Source organism: Mytilus trossulus, chromosome 10 (assembly GCF_036588685.1).
Source record: "Mytilus trossulus isolate FHL-02 chromosome 10, PNRI_Mtr1.1.1.hap1, whole genome shotgun sequence".
In the NCBI taxonomy this organism is placed as follows: domain Eukaryota; kingdom Metazoa; phylum Mollusca; class Bivalvia; order Mytilida; family Mytilidae; genus Mytilus; species Mytilus trossulus.
Genome location: NC_086382.1, coordinates 19,909,167 through 19,916,348, shown reverse-complemented (window position 1 = coordinate 19,916,348; position 7,182 = coordinate 19,909,167).

Genomic DNA, 7,182 nt, shown 5'->3' with positions numbered 1-7,182 from the left:
GCACCCTATTTAAATACATTTAAGGAATGACTGTAATATGTTTTCTGTCTATGAAGAAATAGCATAAAAAAACTTGGTGCACACCGAATAACGCTCGTAGCAGGTTATTTAACAGTGTGCACCACATTTTTTAATGTTATTTCGAATAGACAGAACAAATATTACAATCATTTCTTATAATTTAATTCTTAATTCCATTTAAAACCGTAGAAAACCATGAAAAACGTTGATGACGTCACGGTCACATGACTAAATTATGTCTATGGACTGATAACAAAATAACGTTAGCCAATCAGAAGACGCGTTACATCCATAATTAAATTATATAAAGATAGTTTCCAGATAATCCATGTCGTATAGAGAGACGTAGTAGTTGGCGTACCCGCGTTAACATGCCTCCAAAACCATTGTATATTATGGGGAGTGTCATGCCGATTAACGTCCGAGGGCTGTATCCTAGGCTGTTGGGTGATACGACCTACATTTCACTGCCTCAGGGCTTTGGTCCTGATAACGCTTCCTGTCATCTTTAGAACTACGTCCACGATTCATCTACCAGTACTCCATCATCGAGGCTAGCGGGCTGCCAAGCTGACCAAACTGGCCCTGAAAGCAGCCGTTGTGAAGAATAAAGACCAAAATAGTAAAAAACCAAAATCTACTCACCAAAACCAAGATGGCGGCCTCCATATTGCGACCTCCACTACTTGTTCCTGACCCATGGCATCAAATCATTTAAAGCTCATCAAACGCCTTCGGGCACCGAGCCGACCGTGCGAGGGCTGAAAAGCCAGTCAAGGTCGTTAAACACTTCCATATATATATATATTGTAAAGAATAAATCTTTTTCTAGTGATGAAGCACCATCTCAAATATTCGAAATCCAAACACATTTAAGATAAAATTATTTTTTCAGTCAACTCTATTAACTGACATTTCAATTTAGAAAGTTAATGTAAGTTCTAACCTTATAATGACGAGAAAATATGCAAGTCTATAACGTTTAGATGGATTAAAGGCCTTCTTTGTCCGAAACCACTCCAACTGTATTAAAAAATAGTAGGAAGAAGAATGATTGAACTATCTGCACTAAGAACATATTTGTGGATGTTTTCTAAAGAGATGACTATCTGTACTAATAACATATTTGTGGATGTTTTCTAAAGAGATGACTATCTGTATTAAGAACATATTTGTGGATGTTTTCTAAAGAGATGACTATCTGTAGTAAGAACATATTTGTTGATGTTTTCTCAAGAGATGACTATCTGTACTAAGAACATATTTGTGGATGTTTTCTAAAGAGACAACCTTCTGTACTAAGAACATATTTGTGGATGTTTTCTAGAGAGATGACTATCTGTACTAAGAACATATTTGTGGATGTTTTCTAAAGGAATGACTATCTGTACTTAGAACATATTTGTGGATGTTTTCTAAAGACATGACTATCTGTACTAAGAACATATTTGTGGATATTTTCTAAAGGAATGACTATCTGTACTTAGAACATATTTGTGGATGTTTTCTAAAGACATGACTTTCTGTACTTAGAACATATTTGTGGATATTTTCTAAAGGAATGACTATCTGTACTAAGAACATATTTGTGGATGTTTTCTAAAGAGATGACTATCTGCCCTGCCACTTCACTGTGATTTTTTTTTTTTAATTTCACATATAAACATTTTCAATAAAAAAAATGAACAGTCTAATAAAATATAGATCTCTGATTTCGTTATACTGCATGACTAGAAAAATGAACAAATATATAAACAAAGCATTCATCTTCTCTCTCCATCATAGAATCATTATATATAAATAATGCAATTTGCTAGAACGGTTATTTACAAAAACAAATTAATCCGCTCTTCTCTGATATTGTGGTCAAGCAGATGACAAACAAAAATAGTTTGAATCCAGATTTCCCACAAACCTTTATTGTGAAATTTTGAAAAAGATAAATTTGATTAATAAGGTCCATTTTTTTTTACTTAGACAAAAACCTATACCCCCCTTGTTTTGTTAAAGTGAAATGGTTGCTCCCATACACTTGACGTTAATTAAAGTATACTATGACGAAAACACTAATAAGATTTAGACTATATGCGAAGGGTTGTAAGAATGGGGGAAACAATGAAAACATGTTACAATCACCTTTAAGGTAATTCAGAAATAACGATATTTTCAGCACATCTAAAATACTAATATCTAAATGACATTCAAATGTATACGTCTTGCTTGAGATTCCACTTGTGCTTTACATTCGAAATTACGTCATTTTTAAACTTTCTGTCAATCAAAATGACTCTGATTTCCCAATAGTAGATTCTCTTTTCCTTCCTTACTTGCAAGATATAGATAATAAGTTTTAAGGTAGATCACCAGTATATATTTTTTGAGACAGAATTTTTTTTAAATTTGCCAAAATGAAGATTTTACTATGCTCTTTTCAAAAATTTAATAAAAAGTATGGGTCACCGTGCTATTTTTCATGCTATGAGTCGTTGAAAATTGCCAAAATTTGGTTAGTTTGTTCATGAAAAAACACATTAGTGCATATAAAAAAAATTCAATGAGATAGAATTTTGAAATAAATTGTGAGAAGAAAGGTTTCATAATATGGTTTAAGAAAATAAGAAGAAAACATGGTGTCACCGAACTTGTTTTTTTGCTACAAGTAAAAATAAAAAAAATCCCTATTAGTCCAGTATAAATTTTGTACTAAAAGAGTTATATCCCCTTAAATGGCTCATTTGTAGAAAAATAATTTTAAAACGAAAAAAATGAAATTTGTTAAAATATCTTGTATTATACGATTAATTAACAGGTTTTCTTCAAAAAGAAAAATAAGTCTAACTATTGAATCGAAATCTGTCTCTAAATTTGCAGATTTAGGTAAATAACTAGACCGATTTTGTACTGTGATTGTACAATCCAAGATGGCGGTATACCATCAATCTACCTTAAATCATAATATATAGATTTGATAATGTTTAAAACATCCAGGATTTATATTTATATAAATGTTTGAATATAAATAAAATCTTCTCAAATTATATTGAAAAAATATGACACTGAGAGAACAAAATTGACAAAGATAACAGTAACATCTTTACTTAAGAAAAACTAGTAAAACGTAAACTGTATTATCATAACATCATCTAAATTGGCAGTTCTATTCGGAAAAGATATAACCATAGACATTATCTTGCCTTTGAAAATACAAAATCTTTATCATATACTTAGACAAAATAACATATGATTTTTACCGTATGATAATATCATTAAATTAAAGTATTTTCCATATTTTTCGAATTGGTGCTTAGCGGGCTGATATGAAAAGTTTATCACATGCTTCGATTGTTATCACATGCCTTTCCGGAACGTTATCACATGGCATTCCGGTGATACTCGGCAAATTCCGGAAAATACACCTCAATGCTATGTTTTCAGTGAAATACATTACAAAGTAGTGTACAAAACAATTATTTGAATACTGGATAGTATTTTGTGTAAAATAATAGAATTAAATAAAAAATAAATAAAAAAAATAATTATTAAATAAATTATTTTTTTAAGTTTTTCTGAAATATAATTTAGAAAGTTACTTTAAAAAAGTTGACTTTTCCAAACAATGTTCATTACATATATTGTTGAATTTTATTTGTGTCGATTTGTCCATTATGATATTAAAATGGTTTTTTTTCTCCGTTGAGGCATATGATAGAAAGATTTCATATTGAATGTATCAAATTTTGGGTCCGACGTCCTGGAACTTTTTACTCTTTCAAATTCTTTTCGGGAACCACGTAAAAAATATATGAATCTGTTATTTTTCTCTGCTGTTGAAGCATATGATAAAAAGATTATAACATGTCATTTTTCATATCGCATGTATTATCATCCCTCGGTCAATGTCAGCCCTCGAGCCATGCGGCTCTTGGGCTGATATTGAACCTAGGGCTGATAATACATGCGATATGAAAAATGCCATGTAATAATCTGATAGTATCACGTGAGTGGGGATGTCATTGTGATATCACAACCATGTTGAAATTAAACGGTTTAGCAATTTTACATAAAGTTTGACGCAATTTGATACGATCCCCAGTTTTACGCATAAAGATTTTATTTTAACACGATTAATTGCCAGTTTTCTTGAAAGATATACACGTTGCAGCAACATGCGTGACTTTTTAAGGCTAAGCGTTTAACACTGATACCAATATCTCAAAATGTGTCTTTTTTATGACAGTAAGCAAATATGTAAATGTGTACTAGCCAATATGAGACCGTGTGTCTTGATCTTTTGCAAAAACAAGTTATTATGTCGGGCCTTTTATAAGGTTTCTAAGGTTTCAACTCCCTCAGGCAAAGTTGGCTTTAGATGAATTTGGCTATTTATTTTAGTTTTTTTTGACATACAGCTCTTCAACGGTTTCGGTACTTATACATCTTCGGATTTCAAATGTTTGGCTTTGAGCGTTCCTGATGAAGGTAAATCCAGAAAAGCGCTTCGGACGCAAGAAATTATAACGTGTTGTTTTCAATATTTTATAGTTTATATACAGACATTGTTTGCTCATTGACGAAGGCAATACAGTGTCTTATATTGTCCACCTTCTCCTCAGTTGGTCTCCATAACAGCCTTGTATATGTATATATAGGAAAATTCCTTGAACGTAAATGCAATCTAACTAATATTCATATCTCGCGTGCTCGCATAATTATATAAGGATAACGAAATCAGATATCTATATTTTAATTAGATTAATGTAAGTTATGATGTCTTACAAACTTCTCTCTGATTTAGGAGAGGCTTTACAGAAGAGAGAATAATAGTGTGTACCCTAAAATTAAAGAATACAAAAACGAACCTCCAGAGAAATATTAACTAATTTGTAAAAATAAATAAGCATACAGAAATGAAAGACTAACTAGCAAATTACATTTGTATAATTAAATTATACTGAGATCTCTGATTTCGTTATACTCATATGAAGCATAACGAAATCAGAGATCTATATTTTAATTATATTGGACCAACTGGCAGACTCTTTTACGTGGAAACTAAATTAGGACTTTCATATCTTCACATGTTCTGTCTTATTTATTATGATCTGTTATTAAAATCTTCTAGGAAGGAAATTACAAATTTGTCTGCAATATTCAACTTTTGACACTTTATGTATGTCAGGCATATAATAGATTTCAATCCTTACATTAGAGGTCAATACACTTACAGGTAAAATACCTGTGCATAATAACATAAGTGACTAAGATACTCAATATATATGCATTTCTAAATATAGGCTCTCTCTATCAGAAATTCACGCATGACTTGCGAAAAATTTGGATAAAACTGTTACCAACATGAATTGTAGGCATGCACGTTTTGTTAAATTTTTTTATTTATATTTCCTTCTCGGAAGGTGAAAAAAATGTAAGTGCATACATTTACGTCACACCGGAAAAAAGGAATTTAGATTGAGTACCTCTGACGACATGAAACGAAGGTTCATTGAACTATACATGTAAGACGTGCAGTTGACATAATTTAGTCAGAAAAGATAGAAAAATATATATGTATACCCATTCCTTAAACGTAAAAGAAGGATATCAAGTAAGACAGTTGAGGGATGAGAATTCAACCACTTACTTATACAATTTCTAATGTGACAAATTTCTATTTCCCCAAATCTCATAAAGATATAGATGTCTGATTTGAGTGATTTCGTTATAATCTGAACAGTTACACGAGCACGCGAGTTGTGAAAGATATGAATTTTAATTAAATTGATGTTTTCCCGTAGCACCCGTCTTTGTTTACCTGTTCCCTTTTTGACCGAGTTATTTTACTAATATTTAACAGTTGTTATCCATTCGTTTGAGTTGTTTGAGCTTTTGATTTTGCAATTTGATTAGGAACTTTTCTTTTTGATTTTTGTTGGAGTTCAGTATTTTTGTGATTTTATCACTCGAATTATGTATATTCATAGCAATGGAGTTCTTGTTCACGAGATAATATCTAATTGTGTTTTCTGTCTCGACATTTTTGGAAATGTTTAATCATTTAAACTCGTTTTAACAGCCCATTGCATGATAGAGTTGAAATTGCAATTTTCAGGAAGGAATTTCTGCTTTTTTAAACATTTTTTGTTTAGCAGTCGTTGTTGTATTGGTAAATTGTCCGAAATTGGTATTTTCATTTTCAAATTAAGATATTATAAGACTGTGCCAAAACCTGTAATTTTATTCTTAAAAGACGTCGAGAAGTTTTATATTTAAAAAAATAGTTGAATAATTTTGTTGTATAATTTTACCATTCATGTTTAATATTTATTATGTACATATTGTTTTAGTTGATTATCATCTCTCATAAATCTGTACAGATTGGCTTATGTATACAAAATGAATCTTTTATACATGTATTGTGTAATTTCATACAAAAGGTGAGACGTAAATAAAATGTTGAATTGAATTGAATTGTATTTCGGTTTTTAGATATATCGCCTTATTGTTCGCTGGCTTATTGTTAGTCTGGGTCATGGCTCTCTGATTGCTAAATGCTTATAGTAGATCGACGAAGTATATATGATTGGCCAGGATGCCAGACTGGCTTATTGTTACCTAGTTATTGCAGGGCCGTAACTAGCCTCTTCAAATACAGGCCGTAACTACATTGAGGCAAATGAGACAAATGCCTCATGTGAGAAATTCCCCCCCAAAAAAAAAATAAAACAAAAGAACTTAGTATCAAATTGTTTTCACGGAAAGTGTCTAACAAGAAGCAAGTTCTCTTCACTCTCTGGTGTCGCCCCTGCATGTTTTTCGTTATCCATGTTTCTTTTTTACTTTTAGTTTTCAGAGTTAATTGTTTATTGTTTGAACTTCTGAGTCACGGGTTTGTCTTTTGCTCATTTATTGTCCTACTTTTTGACAATAGTCTGAGTGTCGATTTTCATTTGTAAACGTGTGGTTTTGCAATATTGCATGTCCACCGATGTCCAGATATTGTGCGAGAAAATATTATAAGAATATACCATACTACAAGACACAGAAAAAAAAATAGTCGTTTCTGCATGGAGAATTGAATTTGATATTAAAGAAGTCATAACTGGCTTCTTTTGGTAAGAAGTCATAACTGGCTTCTTTTGGTTGATTAAACTAGATAGCTGA